Raw genomic sequence first — 19,570 nt, forward strand, 5'->3', positions numbered from 1 at the left:
CTCCCTCGTGAACCTAGATTACAAGTCTAATCTATAGTTACAAGTGTATACATATAAGTCTGTCATTGGCATTCGGCCGAATAAGCAGAGGTATAGTCATAATCTAGCCTAATTCACCTAGTTATCTAGATCGTATCTTATCTGGGTCGGCCAGACTGGGTTGGTTGGATCACCTTTTGTTCGAATCGACTCATTCGTTCGAAGTGGCTCATGTTCGATTCTATCTCTCGACCTCTAGTCGATCGTCTACTCCCCGTACGCGCTCATTCCTATGCTCCTTACTGCATCCTTGATCTGTCTTCGAGTTTGTTTGTCCCTTGATCGTCTCCCCTCCAGTCGGTATTCTGTTGGTATTCTTGCTCAATGTTGTGTCTTTCGTCTTTTGGTATTCCGATTCTTTGGATTGTGGCTTTTCGGCTCGTCCGATTGGATCAGTCTTCGACTTTCCTTCTAAGACTTGTTTGGCTCTCTTCAGCTCGGTCGCTTGTCATAGTCCCATCATGTTTCTGAGTGTTCTGAAACATTGTTCTGGGAGTGGCTTCGTCAGACAATCGACAATGTTCACCTTGGTATCGATCTTCCGGACTTCGAGCTTCTTCTTCGTTACGAGCTCCCAGATATGATGAAACCGCACCTCAATGTGCTTCATCTTGCCATGATATACCAGATTTTGGATGAGGTCGGGTTGCTACCATTGCGTACATTAGACTTCCTATGGCAGATGTGTAGGGTATTCAACTCATGAGCTTTCTCTCCTCTTCTGTGGATGGAGAGTCCCTGTTTGATAGTTGATGTGACATCGAGGGCGGAGTCGATGCCGGTTTCACGTTCTCCATTGTGAAGAGTTACATGCAGAAGCTCGTAGACACAACCGGCTCAACCAAATAGCAACAGAAAATAGAACTAAGGTTTAATGGAAAGCTTGAAACACATAGAGAGTACACGGGAGAGACAGAGGGAGCAGAATAGTAAAACTCCATTTCAAAATAACACTCAACACTCTATACATCCAATGTGCTCAATAGAAGTCCTTAAAAGAATTGACAGTAGTACTGAGAGGTACTTCAATGCTCGTACTGAGCAACTGACTCAAACTCCTAAAAATATGCCTATGTACTAGGCTAGGATCGTATGCCTCTAACGGCCTACCGGTATCACACCGATCTGGACACCGATCCAGTTCCCTCTGATTTGGCTCTCCGTTCCGGATACCATTCCGGCTCTTCGATCCGATCCAGGCCTAGCCAATCGGTCTTCATCCGATCCGACTCTCGGCTTGTTCAGCCGATCCAGCCCATGTTGAGCTTGTCCACTCGACACTCCCCCTCAAGCTCAACTTGAGGTCGGTTCTTCGTGTCAATATCCATTGTCGTGTGAATCTTCACACACTATGTAAAATAATAATAATAATGAAATAATTATTATAGATTAGATTAGTAGCTTACTATAGAAAGATGGATATACTCAAGAGCTTCAAAATGTTTTTTACTATATACAAAATGGAGAAATACATATCAAGTTATGTGAAAATAAAGTTTGAGAAGATAGGGAAATTAGAACTATCCCACATAGATAGGAAAGTTAAGGCCCTGGCTATATAAGTACCTTGAGCTCCCTCATTTTTCATTTGTGGTAAGAGCACTTTGGCCACTTTGTCTTGATGGATGATGTGGCCAAATTCCCTAAAACCTGAAATTGGCCGGTAAGCAAATCCGGAAAACGGGTTCGGGAAACAAATTCGGAAACTGGCCGGTAAGGAAATCCGAAAAACGGGTCCGGTAAGCAAATCCGGAAACCGGCCGGTATGCAAACCGAAAACAGGCAGGTAAGCAAAACTAGAACTGGAACCAGGCCGGTAAGCAAAACCGGAACTGGAAATCGGTCGGTATGCAAACCGGAAATAGGATGGTAAGCAAAACCGGAACCGGAACCGACAAGCAAACTAGAACCGGAAACCGACCGGTATGCAAACCGGAACCGGCAAGCAAACTGGAACCGGAAACCGGCCAGTATGAAAACCGGAACCGGCAAGCAAACCGGAACCGGAAACCGGCCGGTATGCAAACTGGAAATAGGAAGGTAAGCGAAACCGGAACCGGAACCGGCAAGCAAACCAGAACTGGCCGACAAGCAAAATCGGAACCGGTTACTAGACGAGGTTGGACGCGGACGGACGGAAGATTGGATCATGCAGCAAACTAAAGTAAAGTGAAGAGAACTAAAGTAAAGGCCATGTGGACGCAAGCAACTAAAGTTGGAGTGCATGCAAAAAGTAAAGGTCATGTGGACGGTCACATGCAACTAAAAGAAAAAGTCATGCAACTAAAAATAGATGCAACCAAAAGAAAAAGCTAGGCAATTAAAAGTAGAGGCCATGCAACAAAAAGTGGAAAGGCTATGATCAAGGGAGAACTCTATATATATTCCATTTTTTTCTTACACTCGAACTCTTCATATTATCTTAATTTTTTTCCTTTTCTTTGGGAGCTCTCTTATCTTATCGAAGCCAATAACCCTAATCTTCCCTACGGAAGCTATCTCTCAAGTAAACCATAATTTCCATACGGAAGCAATCTCTCAAAATCCAAAATTCCTTGTCAAAGCCATATCACTCAAGAATCATAATCTCTTATTTCCTCTAATCTATTATTCTAGTAATCTCCTTAAGATAAAACTTTTGTAATCCCAATCTTGGGATTGATTGTAATCTTTCTTTCTACTTGTTAATGAAATTTGTTAATCTTTCTCATTTCGGTTAATTCTTAGTACATAAATACATGAATTTGATATCCTCTAGTCAAAGGCCCTGGGGTCTTGCCTCAACGTTCACGTATCCTTGTCGTATTTTCGCGACATCTTTGGTGAACCCGACGTTGTCGTGAAGAAAACCGGCCGTAGGCGGAATCAGAGAGAAAGCGCGTAAACCGGCCCCTACACGGATGGACGCGTGACTGGATACTTTGTACGCGAACCGGTGGATGTGACTACTAAGCCACACACATTTATTAGAGGGGGATTGTGTGTATCCCGAAGGGGGACAGGGAATAAAAGGCAAGAGGGGAAGAGAAAAGGGGGATATCGCGCGCGAGGGAGAAGGGGAAGCGCTGCTGCAGAAGGGAAGCGAAGCTCTCTCTCTACTCCTCGAGCCATCGTTCTCTGTGGGTCCGTCGCCGCTTGTGGGAGTGCGCTGCCTCTGCTTCGTGGATAGCCCATGCGCTTCCACCAGAGTCGCTCCCCTTTCCCTTTGTTTCTTGGAGTCGGGTGACTGTCGTCGGTGTGCGTGAGTAGGGTCCCCATGTCGGGTCTGTCGCCGCCTTGTCAGTTGTAACTGTCAGGGTTTGTAATCTCTTGTCATTATAATTAAGTGTTACGATTCTATCTCTTTCCTTCTCGCTTTTCGTGTTGGTGAATCTCTCTCTCTCTCTCTCTCTTGCTCCTCGGTCCAAGACCCCCTTGGTCCCGCCCCTTTCCACACGTACGCGCGTAATAACGCGACATCTTTGGTGAACCCGACGTGAAAGGGCGGCAAAGGAGTTGAAAGATGAGGGGATCGGAGCTAGCAGAGGCAATGTCGGTGGCCGTCGACCGGCTGGTGAGCGCTCGTGAGGGAACGGGTACCCTCGACAGAGCCATCAAATCGATCGTCGGCTCTATAGGTCGTTTCGGAGGGAAAGATGCCACACGTTATTTGGAGGCTTACTGGGCCGAAATGATCATGAGGGATATCCCGGCGGACAGGCGGCTGTCTGGATTCCCTCGGGTGGTGACACCGGGCATCCATGCGGAGGTGCTCGAGGTGCTAGCCGGATGCCAGACTTGGGAGGAGTTCGAGCTGCAGCTCCTCGAGAAGTACGGCTTTGACGACTCGCTCCGGCTGTCGAGGCGGGACTTCATGGTGTGGGTGGAAAGCCCCGGAAAAGGGAGGAACACGTCGGTGCTCCTCCAGGAGTTCGAAAAACGGTTCGCGCGGCTGTCGACGCTGGACTGGATGGTGCTCGAAACAAGTCGAGTACTGCTGTTTGTCAAGTCGGGGGATGCGCTTGACAGGGAAAAGGTGGGGCCCCTATTGGAAACGGACAAAGGGCTCGCGACGGACTGGGCCGTGATAAAACGGGTCTGCAGCCGTTTCGACAAACGGCGCGATTGGAGCGACGGAAGCACGTCGGAGTCAGGGCCGGTCCCGGGGAGGAGGCTCGAGGAGCCGGTTTCGGTGCCGATTGGGAGGAAGGAAGAGACCCGAATCCGGTCGGAGTTGGGGTCGGCATCGAACGACGTGGTCAGAGGCCCATCCGGAGGAGCGGCTCTAGAGGAGCTAACACAGATGGTGCGCGACCTGTAGATCGCACAGGCCCGAAGAGACAGCGGTGAACAACCTCGCGACCGGAGGCTGCCGGCTGGGCAGCGGTGCATGTGGTGTGATGCGATCGGTCACATTCGGAAGGACTGCGTGGATTTCGCCGACGCGCTCAGGACCAACGTGGTGTACCTCTGGAACGGGCGGGTGCATGTGAGCGAGACCCGGAGAGACCTGGAACTGAATACGGGGCGCGACGGAATGAAGAGGTTGATGGAAGAGGCTGCGACACGGCACGTCGAAGCCGTCAACTACTCGGTGTCGGCGGGAATTCGGGTCGGGGGTGATGAGACCCGGAAGGTGAAGGACTCCGGATTCTGGCCGCTGGTGCTAGAAGGCCTCTCCAGAGTTTGGCTGAGGAAGGAAGAGGCGGACCACGCGGAACAACGGGTCCAGGAGGTCACCGGTTGGGACGATCTGGTGAAAGAGAAAACGGGCTTCGTAGAAGCCACTTGCCAAAACTACGAGGTTCTGGTGGAGCACAAGCGGTTAGGGAAGGCCGGAGGGGTCGGCCCCCCAAGGTATGAGACCTGGTTCGGACCGAAACCGACCGGTGCCGGCAACCCGGGCGCACCGGACGGGAAGAAGCAGGCGGGGTTTCGGTTGAGCACCGAGATCGAAAGGACCACAGACCTGTGAAAGGTCCTGGAGGAACGTATCCTCGATAACAAAGTGGAGCTGTCATTGCGGGAGGTGCTGGGAATCGCCAAGAGGGAGTTCCACGACTCTATCGTGGACTTGGTGAAGCGTAAGAGGCTCTCGACAGAACCGGAACCGGAGAAGCCGGTGGAAGTGTGGATCACGCACCTGGAAGACGGAGCCTTGGAAGATGAGCTGGCAGGAAGCCACTACACGAAGCCGCATTGGGCCAGGGCGACTACGGAAACCCCAGTACGGATCGGCAACGTTCTGGAACCAGTGGTGGCGTTGGTAGACCATGGATCCGAAATCAACATGATGTCCATGGATTTCTACAAGAAGGGTAAATGGCCGATCAACACCAAGCATGGCTGGAAGATACGGGCAGCGACGTGCGCCATGGAAGAACTACATGGGGCCTGTCCGAACGTACGGGTGAAAATCGGCGATGTCGAGATCTACCAGCACTTCTTCGTGCAGGAGACGTCCTTGCATCCGGTTATCCTGGGAGAGCCATATATCACGGCGGCACGGATGGAGACCAAGGTGCTGGACAACGGTTCAGCCTATGCAAGAGTCAAGAGCTAGGACGGGCGTCACTCGGTCCAGTTCCTAACGGTGAGACCAAACCATGAGCCTAACCGCGAGGCTCTCAGCAGCGAAACTCGAGGGGATTTTTAGAGAGGGCTGTCAAGGCGTGGGGCCGCGATAGTCCGGACACCCGGGGAGAACCCCACAAACGTACAGTATGGAAGAAGACCTGTACCATAGGTAGGAAATTTTGGTTCTCTGACAGCGGAGGTTGTACTATAACCAGTGTCAGCGGCAGGGAGAGGAAGAGAGCGGAGGAGCGGCTCAGGGGATGCGGAGTCCTCTTCCCCGACGAGGGCATCAACGGCGCCGTGGAGGCGGTCTCTTTTGACGACACCTTGGGCGAACTACGAAAGGTGATTGGTGAAGACCTTAGAGAAGATCGAACCGTTCCGGTGGGGTCAATGGGAATGTACGAAGTTATCGCAGACTTCGGGGAAAGGATCGGGTCGGATCGGACGGCCCGCGTGGATACGAAATACAAGACTGTGGACCAGAAGGTGAGGCCAGTCGCGGCACCCTTGCTGGAGGGCAGCGAGGAGCGGATAAAGGGGGTCGCGTCGGACCCAAGTTTACGAAATCCGACTGGCATAGGGCACCGGTTCACCGACATAACGCTACGGGAGCTCAAGGTCGGTGGGGGCGGCTTCCTACTGCCTGCGGAGGAGGACCGGTTTGGGGGAATGCTCGGGAGGCACGGGAAGGCTTTCGCATTCTCACCGGAGGAGATCGGGTGCGTTGAACCGATAGTTGTCGAACCAATGGTGATCTTCACGGTACCGCATGTACCGTGGAATCTCAAGTTGATTCCGGTGCCAAGAACTCACATCCTGAAGTTGATGGAGCTCCTAAAGCAAAAGGTGGAGATGGGCATCCTCAAACCGTCGAGTGCCCCATATTCGAATCGGTGGTTTACGGTGCCGAAAAAGAACAGCACACTGCGCTTCATCCAGGACCTACAACCGGTCAACAAGGTGACCATCCATAATGCAGGGATCAGACCGACCATGGACGAGTTCGCGGAGGCCTTCGCTGGAAGGTCGATCTATTCTGTCGGTGATCTGTACTCGGGGTATGATCAGTTCCAACTAGTTGTGGAGAGCAGAGACATTACGACAATGCAGACTCCTCTCAGCCTGGTGCGGATGTGTACCCTGCCACAAGGAGGGACGAACTCAGTGGCTCACATGGTGAATGTGATGAACAAAATGCTCAAGGATTGTATCCCGGACATCACCATGCCGTTCTTAGACGACATCCCGATCAAGGGATGCCCGGTGGAGAAAAGGGACGAGGCAATCGGGCCGGACGGATGTCGGAATTTCGTGGCGTCCCACATCGATGATTGCGAGAAGGTGCTGCAGAGACTAGAGCGCGCGAGGCTCACCTTCTCCGGGGAAAAGTCGGCCTTCGGACAGTCGGAGATCTTGGTGGTTGGACACCTGTGCGGGCCTTACGGTAGGAAACCGTCTCCGGCAAAGGTAGAGGCCATCTCCGCGATGAAGACTGTTTGCGGGTCGGTCACGGAGGTCCGCAGATTCTTGGGGGAATGCGCGTTCTACCACATCTGGATCCCGCACTACGCACATGTCGCGGAACCCCTCTACGGACTATTAGAAAAGGGGCGTAGCTTTGAGTGGAGGACGGAGCACACGGAGTTGGTTCGGAGACTAAAGGAGGCGCTTACGGTAGCGCTGGCTCTCCGTAAAGCGGTTTACGACAAGGATGTTCCCATCTGCGTAACGGTGGACACCAGCCCGACCGGGATCGGGTGGGTAATCAGTCAGGAGGACAAGGGCGGCGTACGATTCCCGATCCGGTTCGGGGCGAAGGTATTGAGCTAGCGGCAGCAAGGGTACGCCCAAGTTAAGCGCGAAATTTGGGGTGTCGTTTCGGCGGTCAAGGCCGACAAAGATTATCTGATCGGGACGGAGGTGATTATCGAGACGGACTGCCTGCCGATACTCGGCCTGGTTTCCGGATGCGCGACGCCGGACCTAGCAATGCTCCGGTGAATAGCGTACATTAAGTCCCTGAACCCAGAGATACGACACATCTCCGGAAAGGACAACGCCATGGCTGACATGCTTTCGAGGGCAAGGTTCAACAACGAAGACGGCATGGTTTGGGAAGACGAAGAAGTCGGCGAGGACTTCTTTGGGTCGTCTAACGTAACGACGAGGAAAGGGAACACTCCGGCGCTTAACGAATTTGACGAAAGCAGGTATGACGGGGAGTGGCTCCAAATCGAGAGGTTCCTAAGGACGATGACGCCAGACGTAGCATGGGCGAGAGAGGAGGCGAGCCGAATACGGAGGAAGGCGTACCGATTCTTCCTGCAGGACGGGTGCATATGGAGGCACCCAAAGAAGAGAAGCGGCATTCCACTCCGAGTAGTGGCAAAGAAAGAAGAACAAGGGAAACTACTAACGGCATTTCACGAGAGCCCCTGGGCCGGACATCGCGGAACGTGGGCCACTTTCGAGAAGTTGAAGGAGAAGTATTGGTGGCCGGGGCAGTACCAGGACGTGCATCGGTTCGTAACGACTTGCGAGAGCTGTCAGATGCACTCCATAGTCCGACACCGGGACGAGCTACACCCGACCTACCCACCTACGGTCCATTTCAAGTGGATGGTGGACTTGGTGACAATGCCGATGGGGGTAGGACAGATGCGATACCTGGTGCTTGCATGGGAAGACTTAACGAACCAGGTGGAAGGCCGTGCATTGCAAAGCAAGACAACCGCGGCGGTATGCCGGTTCTTGATCGAAGAAGTAGTGTGTCGGTACGGGTGCGTCGGGAGGATCGTGGCGGACCGGGGAGAGCTGGATGCGCAGGAGGCCGAGGAGTTGTTCGACCGGCTAGGCGTCAAACTCTCCCTCACCACGGCGTACAATCCGGAGATGAACGGAAAGGTGGAACGTGGGCACGGACCGATTGTAAAGGCGTTGGTGCGTGCATGCGGTGGGCAGGTCGGGAATTGGCCGCGACTCCTTCCTTACGCGCTATGGGCGGACCGGACTACGCACGGTTCGGTGACAGGGTTTATGCCGGCGGAGCTAATGTACAGACAAAAGCCGATCATGCTGGTGGAACAGACAGTTTCTTCATGGGCGGCGGTAGATTGGAAGGACGAAATGAGCCGGGAGGAGTTGCTGGCGGCGCGGATTCGGCAACTCTAGCGGAGGCCGGAGGACGTGATACAGGCGAAGGAAAAGCTGCGAGCGGCGAGGGAGCGGAACAAGACCCGGTTCAACCGGACGCACCGGTTGCGACCAAAGAAGATCGAGGAAGGCGACTGGGTCTTGGTATACGACAACAGCCTCGACAATCAGCACAAGGCGGTGCGAAATTTTGCTAGGAGATGGTTCGGGCCCTACATGGTGACGAGCGCGAACGGTAACGAAACGTACCACCTCGCAGAGCTTGACGGGACACGGTTAGCGGTGCCGGTGGCCGGAGAGCGGGTTAAAGCTTTCAAAAAGCGGTTTGAAGACGAGCCGGAGCCTGCGAGCGGGAGCGACAACGACGATCAGTTCGGGTCCGGCGGAGAACCGGAGAGCAATGAGTGAGGCCAGGTTTCTTCGATATCTACCCGTCTCTGGCGCATGCCGGTGGATGCGTGGTTTGGTGGGGGTGGATGTCGTGAAGAAAACCGGCCATAGGCGGAATCGGAGAGAAAGCGCGTAAACCGCCCCCTACACGGATGGACGTGTGTCTGGATACTTTGTACGCGAACCGGTGGATGTGACTACTAAGCCACACACATTTATTAGAGGGGGATTGTGCGTATCCCGAAGGGGTACAGGGAATAAAAGGCAAGAGGGGAAGAGAAAAGGGGGATATCGCGCGCGAGGGAGAAGGGGAAGCGCTGCTGCAGAAGGGAAGCCGAGCTCTCTCTCTACTCCTCGAGCCGTCGTTCTCTGTGGGTCCGTCGCCGCCTGTGGGAGTGCGCTGCCTCTGCTTCGTGGACAACCTGTGCGCTTCCAGCAGAGTTGCTCCCCTTTCCCTTTGTTTCTTGGAGTCGGGTGACTGTCGTCGGTGTGCGTGAGTAGGGTCCCCGTGTCAGGTCCGTCGCCGCCTCATTGGTTGTAACTGTCAGGGTTTGTAATCTCTTGTCATTATAATTAAGTGTTACGATTCTATCTCTTTCCTTCTCGCTTTTCGTGTCGGTGAATCTCTCTCTCTCGCTCCTCGGTCCAAGACCCCCGTGGTCCCGCCCCTTTCCACACGTACGCGCGTAATAACGCGACATCTTTGGACGTGAAATGAGGCAGTAGGAGGATATCAAGTACGAAGATGGCTTCGACAAGTGGAACTCAAGGAGAAGAATTGATGAAAGGCATGGTGTCCGTCGTCGAATTCATGCTGAAAGAGAGAGATCGGGAGGCTTTAGTCGACAAAGCTGTTGACCGAACTGTGGAGATAGTTGGAAGATTCGGTGGGAAGAACATCACAAATTTCCTTGCTACCTACCGGAATGAGATGCAACAAAGAGATGTCCATGATCTAAAACAAATTTCAAGCTTTAAGCAGGTGGTAGAACCCGGGATCCGTGAGCGCGTGATGGGGATCCAAAACGAGCATGCAACTTGGGTGGAGTTCGAAAGGGCTCTTCTCACTGAATACATGCTTGAAGATGCATCGCGGATGACTCAGCATACGTTAATGAATTGGATTGAGAAGAAAGGGAAGAATCTGTGTGCATCGGGAATTTATGCCGAATTCGACCAGAAGTACAACCGACTTCCGAGTGTCGAGCAACGAGTTCTCGACGGAGATAAAGTCTTACTATTCCTAAAGGCAATGGATGCGAAAGATCGACGAGAATTGGGTAGTTTCTTGGAGGACGAAATGCAACCAAATGGCTTGGTAGTGGACTGGGCGGCGGTGAAGAAGGCTTGCAACCGTTTTGATAAGCGGTGACAATGGCAAGAGGAAGCTGAGGTCGAGAATCCACAATTGTGGAAGAAGGCACCTACGACGATTGAGCCTTGTAAGCCGATCAACAATTTCGACAAGAAAGCAATGGAGGAGTCTATAATCGAAGAGCTCTCCAAGAAGTTTGAAGTGGTATCGCTAGCCAACTTAGGTTGACGCGGGCCCAAGGGAAAAGAAGCGTATAGATGTGTGTGGTGCGATAGCTTTGAACACTCACGAAGGGAATGTGCTGACTTGCAAGATGCGATCCGCAAGAATGTCTTCTATTTGGACGGCAACATGATTCACTCGAGCGAGACCCGGAAGCCACTACGAGTGAACTTCGGAAGAGGTGGGCTGAAAAAGATTGTATAAGAAGAAGATGCAAGGCATGTGGAGGCTATGCACTATGCCGCTTCGGCTGGGATACAAGTTGGAAAAGAGAATCTTAAAATGATCAAGCCAGGAGCTGGGTTTTGGCCAATGGTCTTCGAGTGCGAAGAAAAAGGCAAAATCAATTCGGAGGATCTAAAACTTGCTGACCGAAACGTGCGACGAGCAACCAGATGGCCAGATCCAATCGATGAAAACACAAGCTTTGCGGGGGTTGTGTGTGACACCTATGAAGCCCTTGTCGAAGAGAAGAGGAAGAGAACCGATGAAGAAGATGGCACATCAAAGTGACCTAACACGAGGAACGGAGGGAAAGAAGGGCCACCCCAACCTATCCCAAGAAAAGAGATTGGTGAAACAAACATGAAGCCCAGTGGATCGAGCCAACCTGCTCGGATGGAAGTCGAAGAATCAATGAAGAAAGGAAAAGAACGAGTGGCACCGACTTACAAGCTAAGGTCGGACATAGAACAAACAACTAACTTGCGGAAGGTCCTTGAGGAGAAGGTTTTAGATAGTCATGTCGACCTTACCTTGAGAGAGCTACTTGGGATCGCGAAGGAGTTCCATGATACTATCGTGGACCTTATTAAAAGGAAGCGGCAACAATATGATGAAGAGGAGGTGAAAACAAGTGCCATAACCATGGCAAGATCGGAAGAGGAGGAAGAAGAAGAAGTGGTGGCAGATAGCCATTACTCGCGGCCTCATTGGGCAAGAGCGACAACAGAGACGCCGGTGAAGATCGGGGAGAAGAAAGAGACCGTGGTCGCTTTGATTGACCATGGCTCAGAGATCAACCTCATGTCGACCGAGTTCTACAAGAAAGGAAGATGGCCGATTAATACAAACCATGGATGGAAGATTCGAGCGGCGACGAAGGCTACAGAGGACTTGTACGGAGCTTGCCCCAACGTTAAAGTCACGATTGGGGATGTAGAGATTGATCAACACTTCTTCGTGCAAGACTTGGCTTCACATCCCGTCATCCTAGGACAACCATATATAACATCGTCCCGGATGGAGACCAAGGTGTTCGATAATGGAGCAGCCTTCGCGCGCGTCAAGAGTCTTGATAGTAAAAGATCCGTTCAATTCCTGACGGTGCGAGCTAATCATGAAAGGAACCAAGATAGCCTTGGAGGCGAATCCTCGAATTTTTAAAGTGGACTATTGAAGCATGGGGCACAAATAGTCCGACAAATCATGTCCCCACAAGGAAGCAAAGTGCGTGGATTGCAAGGAGAAGCAACATGCGTCACACTTGGTGGCGCATGCAAACTTAGACTACTCAACAAGAAGGAAAAGTGTCAGATACAAGACTTCGAGGAGGTGTTGAAAGAAGAAAGCATAATCGAAGAAGAAGAATTCGTGTCATATATTCTAGAGGAAGCCTCATTTAACGACACCATCGGCGAAATCGAGGAAGTCGTGGATTTCAGCTATCCTCACCATCAACATGTGATTTCGGTTAACTCCGTCAACATGTATACTACCATCGATGAATATCATCGAGGCATCTTGATAGAGGAAGCCGAAGTCAACACAAAATATAAAACCGTGGATAGGAAGATAAAGCCAGTTGCAGTTCCGCTACCGGAAGATAGCTGGCAAAAGATGAAGGAAGTTGCAAAAGATCCAAGCTTAAGGAACCCACATAGAATTGGTCACGTCTTCACTGAAGAGACGAAGGGAAAGCTACGAGTTGGAAGGGAGGATTTCCTCCTCCCTGAAGAGGAGCGGATATTTCGTGGAATGCTTGAAAGACATGGGAAGGCTTTCGCGTTTTTCCCACAAGAAATTGGGTGTGCTAATCCAAGGACGGTAGAACCGATGATGATCTTCACAGTGCCGCATGTGCCTTGGAATTTGAAACCGATACTGGTTCCAAGAGCACACCTACCAAAGCTGATCGAACTCTTAAAGGAGAAGGTGAGGATGGGAATTCTAGAACCGTCGAACGCTCCTTATTCTAATAGGTCGTTCACGGTGCCAAAGAAGAATGGATCGTTGCGATTTATTCAAGATCTTCAACCCGTCAACAAGGTGACAATTCGGAATGCTGGAATCGGTCCGAGTGTGGATGAATTTGCCGAGGCATTTGCGGGCCGGTCCATCTACTCCATCGGTGATCTCTACTCTGGCTACGATCAATTCCAGTTGGCGGTCGACAGTCGTGACATTACAACCATGAGAACTCCAATCGGGTTGGTGCGAATGTGTACCTTACCTCAAGGCGCAACGAACTCTGTGGCTCATATGGTGAATGCCATGAACAAGGTCTTGAAGGATTGCATCCCAGATATCACGATGCCATTCTTAGATGATATTCCGATAAAAGGATGTTCGGATGAAGAGAAGGATGAATCAAAAGATAAGGATGGATGTAGAAAGTTCGTCATGGATCATATGAAAGATTGCGAGAAGGTGCTCCAAAGGCTCGAAGATGCGAATTTGACATTTTCGGGAGAAAAATCCGCATTCGGGCAACCGGAGATCCTGGTGGTAGGTCACTTGTGTGGAGCATATGGTCGGAAGCCTTCGCCATCCAAGGTGAATGCAATCCAAGACATGAAAGAAGAATGTGTAACCCAAACGGAGGTTCGAAGGTTCCTTGGAGCATGCACGTTTTATCATATTTGGATTCCACACTACGCCCACATTGCTGAGCCATTATATGGTCTACTAAAGAAGAAGCGGATGTTCGAATGGACGAGCGAGCATACAATCGCCATCTGAAGGCTGAAGAAATTATTGATGGAGGCACTTGCATTATGGAAAGCGAACTATTCATACGACAAGCCCATTTTCGTGACTGTGGATACTAGTCCAATCGGAATTGGATGGGTTATCAACCAAGAAGATGAAGATTGCAACCGATATGCAATTCGGTTTGGCGCGAAAGTGTTAAGTGACAGGCAAAGAAGGTATGCCCAAGTGAAGAGGGAGCTATGGGGGATCGTCTCGGCAATCAAATCTGATCGTGATTACCTTATTGGAGCAGAAGTCATAATTGAGACAGATTGCCTACCAATTTTGGGTATGATATCTGGTTGTAATACACCGGATATTGCCATGTTGCGTTGGATTGCATATATCAAATCACTCAACCCAGAGATCCGTCATGTAGCTGGGAAGCGTAATGTCGTTGCAGACATGCTATCACGAGCGAGATATGACGGAGAAGAAGATCGACATTCTGATGAAGATGATGTTGGCCTGGATTTCTTTGCAAATTCCTATGCTCGGGTGTTGACTACTTTCATAGAAGAGGACTACGAAGGCGAATTCGTGGAGATCGGGAAATACTTGAGTTCTCTCCAAAAAGATGAATCATGGTCGACGGAAGACTTCCATCGAATTCGGAAGAAAGCATACAAGTATTTCCTTAAGGATGGAGCTCTTTGGAAGGATGCAAAAAAGAAGAATGGGACTTGGATGAGAGTTGTCTGCAAACTAGAAGACCAACAAAAACTAATGTCCGAATTTCATGAAAGTGTTTTTGTAGGCCATCGAGGAATATGGGTTACGTTTGCGAAGCTTAAGGAGAAATATTGGTGGCCGGGCATCTACAAAGATGTAGCAGCTTATGTGGAAACATGTAAGGAATGTTAGATGTTTTCGAATATTCGCCATCGAGATGGACTTCATCCGACTTACCTGTTGGCTATGCATTACAAGTGGATGGTGGACATCGTGATGATGCCAATGGGGCGATGACAGATGAAGTATCTTGTGCTCGCAAGAGAGGATCTTACCAATCAAGTTGAAGGGCGAGCATTAAGAACTAAGGAGACATCATCGATATGTCGATTCCTTCTTGAAGATGTTATTTGCAGATATGGATGCGTCGGCAAGATAGCGGCTGATAGAGGCGAGTTGGACGCCAATGAAGCTAGAGAATTCTTCTCGAGGATGGGAATCAAATTATCTCTTACCATGGCGTATAATCCGGAAGCAAATGGGAAGGTGGAACGTGGACATGGACCAATTGTGAAGGCTCTAGTGAAAGCTTGCCATGGGAAAATAGGAGAATGGCCATGTCTATTGCCATTTGCATTATGGGCTGACAGGACTACTCATAGCACGGTGACGGGATACATGCCGACAGAGCTCATATTCGGACAAAAGCCAATAATGCCGGTAGAACAAAGTATTATTTCATGGTTTGCATTGCCATGGCAAGATGAGATAAGTAGAGAAGATCTTCTAGCATTAAGGATTCGACAATTAGAGTGGAATTTGGAAGATATAGAGGTGGCTGAAGCGCGGCTCAAGAATGCAAGGCTAAAGAACAAAAAAGACTTCGATAAATGACATTGACTTCGGCCGAGGAAAATAGTTGAAGGAGATTGGGTGCTAGTCTATGACAATAGCCTAGATAACCAACATAGTACGACTCGAAAATTCTCACAACGATGGTTTGGGCCATATGTGGTGAAGAAAGTGGAAGATAATGCAACATATCATTTAGTAGAATTGGATGGTACACCACTTGCCTTGCCAATTGCCGGTAAAAGAATCAAGATCTTCAAGAGAAGAGATAGAATAGAAATTGGATTTGAAGCTTTTGACGATTCAATCTTAAGCATCGATGAAAAAGTATAGTAAACAAAAATGAATCCTCACCAAAATTGGCACATATCGGTGGATGTGCAGGTTTGGTGGGGGCGAATGTCCTGTGAATCTTCACACACTATGTAAAATAATAATAATAATGAAATAATCATTATAGATTAGATTAATAGCTTACTATAGAAAGATGGATATACTCAAGCGGTTCAAAATGTTTTTTACTATATACAAAATGGAGAAATACATATCAAGTTATGTGAAAATAAAGTTTGAGAAGATAGGGAAATTAGAACTATCCCACATAGATAGGAAAGTTAAGGCCCTGGCTATATAAGTACCTTGAGCTCCCTCATTTTTCATTTGTGGTAAGAGCACTTTGGCCACTTTGTCTTGATGGATGATGTGGCCAAATTCCCTAAAACCGGAAATCGGCCGGTAAGCAAATCTGGAAAACGGGTTCAGTAAACAAATTCGGAAATCGGCCAGTAAGCAAATCCAAAAAATGGGTCCGGTAAGCAAATCTGGAAACTGGCCGGTATGCAAACCGGAAATAGGCCGGTAAGCAAAACCGGAACCGGAACCGGCAAGCAAACCGGAACGAGAAACCGGCCGGTATGCAAATCGGAAATAGGACGATAAGCAAAATCGAAACCGGAACCGGCAAGCAAACTAGAACTGGAAACTGGCTGGTATGAAAATCGGAACTGGCAAGCAAACTGCAACCGGAAACTGGCAGGTATGCAAACCGGAAAAAGGACAGTAAGCAAAATCGGAACTAGAACAGGCAAGCAAACTGGAACCGAAAATCGGCCGGTATGCAAACCGGAACCGGCCGATAAGCAAAACTGGAAACCGGCCGGTAAGCAAAACTGGAACCGGCAAGCAAACCGGAACCGGCAAGCAAACCAGAACCGACCGGCAAGCAAAATTGGAACCGGCTACTAGACGAGGTTGGACGCGGACGGACGGAAGATTGGATCATGCAGCAAACTAAAGTAAAGTGAAGAGAACTAAAGTAAAGGCCATGTGGACGCAAGCAACTAAAGTTGGAGTGCATGCAAAAAGTAAAGGTCATGTGGACGATCACATGCAACTAAAAGAAAAAGTCATGCAACTAAAAATAGATGCAACCAAAAGAAAAAGCTAGGCAACTAAAAGTAGAGGCCATGCAACAAAAAGTGGAAAGGCTATGATCAAGGGAGAACTCTATATATATTCCATTTTTTTCTTACACTCGGACTCTTCATATTATCTTAATTTTTTTCCTTTTCTTTGGGAGCTCTCTTATCTTATCGAAGCCAATAACCCTAATCTTCCCTACGGAAGCTATCTCTCAAGTAAACCATAATTTCCATACGGAAGCAATCTCTCAAAATCCAAAATTCCTTGTCAAAGCCATATCACTCAAGAATCATAATCTCTTATTTCCTCTAATCTATTATTCTAGTAATCTCCTTAAGATAAAACTTTTGTAATCCCAATCTTGGGATTGATTGTAATCTTTCTTTCTACTTGTTAATGAAATTTGTTAATCTTTCTCATTTCGGTTAATTCTTAGTACATAAATACACGAATTTGATATCCTCTAGTCAAAGGCCCCGGGGTCTTGCCTCAACGTTCACATATCCTTGTTGTATTTTCGCGACACCGCCAGTCCTTGCCTCTGGCTTCTCTTGGCATCTTCACGCCTCGCTCACGCTCCTCATCCGGTCTGGTCCCGCTTTCCATGACCCATCTGGATCTACGCACGTCGACCCTTCCAGTCGGCTTGGTTGATCATAAGGCCCATCTCAACTCCTTTGCTACTGTGACTTCGTTGCTTCTTGACCCATCAGCTCCTCCGTGTCGGTGTTGACTTCCGCTGCTTTCTTGTTCGTTTGGCCTTCAATTGATCCGGTTCCTCCAAATCGAACATTTCAATCGAATCGGCTGCTTCCGATTCGTCTTGAACATTTAGGCCCTTCACCACATCAGACCATGTCCGAGTCTTGGCCTTCATCTTCCGGTTAGCTATATCCTTCTTGACTTTGCCACCGCTTGTTCTGACTTCATCGGATATGCAACTTCTTTGGTCAACTTGGCTGCCTTTTTCTCCTTGTCTCCACATGTTTCGGTTTTGTTCTCCTTCTCTCCGGTTGTGCCATTACCTGTTCTCTCGGTTTTTGTTCCGGTTCTCTCCCTCAAGTGCTGGACATTGAGATGCTGTAGCCCAAGCATCTCTGAAAAGTGCCGCAGCTTGTCTGATCCGAGTGGCTTGGTGAAGATGTCGGCAACCTGCCGTTTGGTTTGAACATATCGGGGTTTGACTTCACCGCTCATGACTCACTCATGCACGAAGTGATAATGCACTTTGATGTGCTTTGTGCGAGCATGGAATACGGTGTCACGGTTTTCCGTGGGTATGTGTCAGAATGGGCGCAACTACCAGGGTTTCAGACCAAGGAGCTGATGAGAGAGGAAGGTTATCTAGAATGGTTTTCGGACATGTATCCGCTCTAGATCGTTGCCTGGATGCCAGACGGTGAGCGCACAAGCTTAGAATTGAATACTATTCTAGACCGGTTGCCATATAGTAGCGAAGAGCTCGTGGGCGCACGTACTCGGATACACACACTCAACGGAACAGAATAGAGACAAGGACACGAGGATGCACGACACATGGAGAGACTCAATAAATTAATGATTAATAGAGAACCAAGAGGGAGTACAGCCGGTCGCAGCTGGCAACAGAGGTTCGAGGTCAACACACGCACACACACACACACACACACACACACACACACACACACACACACAACGATGAGCCTCTGGTTGGGAGCTCACAGGCTTCCTACATGAGTTGAGGACTCCGCCTTCTTCCCGAAAACAACACAAAATAAAAAACAGAGGGAACAATAGAGCTCGGATCTTAAACTAGCATCACTTTGTTCTCTCAAATGGTGGATCCTCAAAACAGTCTCAAACCTCCCCTTTTATAGCACAAGGGGAGGCTGTTACATCGCAAGTACTATTCTCTGCATCTAAACTTCTTATTCTTTGTACGTGTGGGACATAAAGTACCCATTAACTACTCTACCTAGTGCCTTCAATATTCTACACATATTTACATTTCTTGTACCTCAATCCTTGTGTTTTGTGCCTATTTGAACACCCTCGCTCACACACTTGTCCAACCGGTCCTCTTCCTCGTGCCGAAACCCCCGTTCACATGCACTCGACCCTTTTTCACCATATGGTCGGAATTCTTCACGAAAACGGGGTTCTTGGCGAGCTACATGCTACTGATGTTGTCGCAGTAGATCGGGATTGGAGTCAACAGTTCGATCGGGAGGTCTTGCAGTAGCCGCTGAAGCCATATGGCTTCACAGGTCACGATGGTGGCTCCTCTGTACTAATTCTGAGTGCTCGATAGAGCCACTGTCGGCTGCTTCTTGCTGCTCCATGCAACAGCTGCGGTCCTGAGAGAAAACATGAAGCCGTATGTTGACCAATGATCCGACGCATCACCAGCCTAATTAACATCTGTATAACCAACTAGATTTTTGGTTATACTAAGTCGGTACAACTATCCTTGATCCTTAGTGCCGCTCACATATCGTAGTAGTCGATGTGCACACTGAACGTGCTCGATAGTCGGTTGTTGCATGTATTGATTGATCACTCTGATGACATACGGGAAAAGCTGGATCTGACCAAGATCCGTAATGAAGAAAAGGAAAGATCGACCTTCACGCTCAACAAACTGCAAAGTGCCTATGAAAAGCAGAGAGCGGATTACGAAGCCCAGGCTCAGATAATGGCCGACATTATAAAACGGGCAAGGAAGGAAAAGCAAGAAGCTTATGCGCATGCTAAAGCGGGGGTTGACCGGATCAAGCTCATCATGTCATGTTGGAGTACCCGAGCTCAGGCAAGCATCAACGAAAGTACGGAAAAGCTATGGAAGGAGTGGTCACAAAAGGCAGCCGAGCTGCAGACACTCCGAGCTGATGCTGAGAATCGGAGGAAGACCGGTGACAAGTTCTACAAGATGGATGAAGAAAGTATCGTCGCCATTCGGGAAGAATTGTCGGAGGATTTCTACGCTTTAGCGGA

The sequence above is a fragment of the Azolla caroliniana genome, unplaced genomic scaffold (genome assembly GCF_043228905.1).
Source record: "Azolla caroliniana isolate FFs.n. ecotype wild unplaced genomic scaffold, voAzoCaro1.0.p SCAF_4, whole genome shotgun sequence".
In the NCBI taxonomy this organism is placed as follows: domain Eukaryota; kingdom Viridiplantae; phylum Streptophyta; class Polypodiopsida; order Salviniales; family Salviniaceae; genus Azolla; species Azolla caroliniana.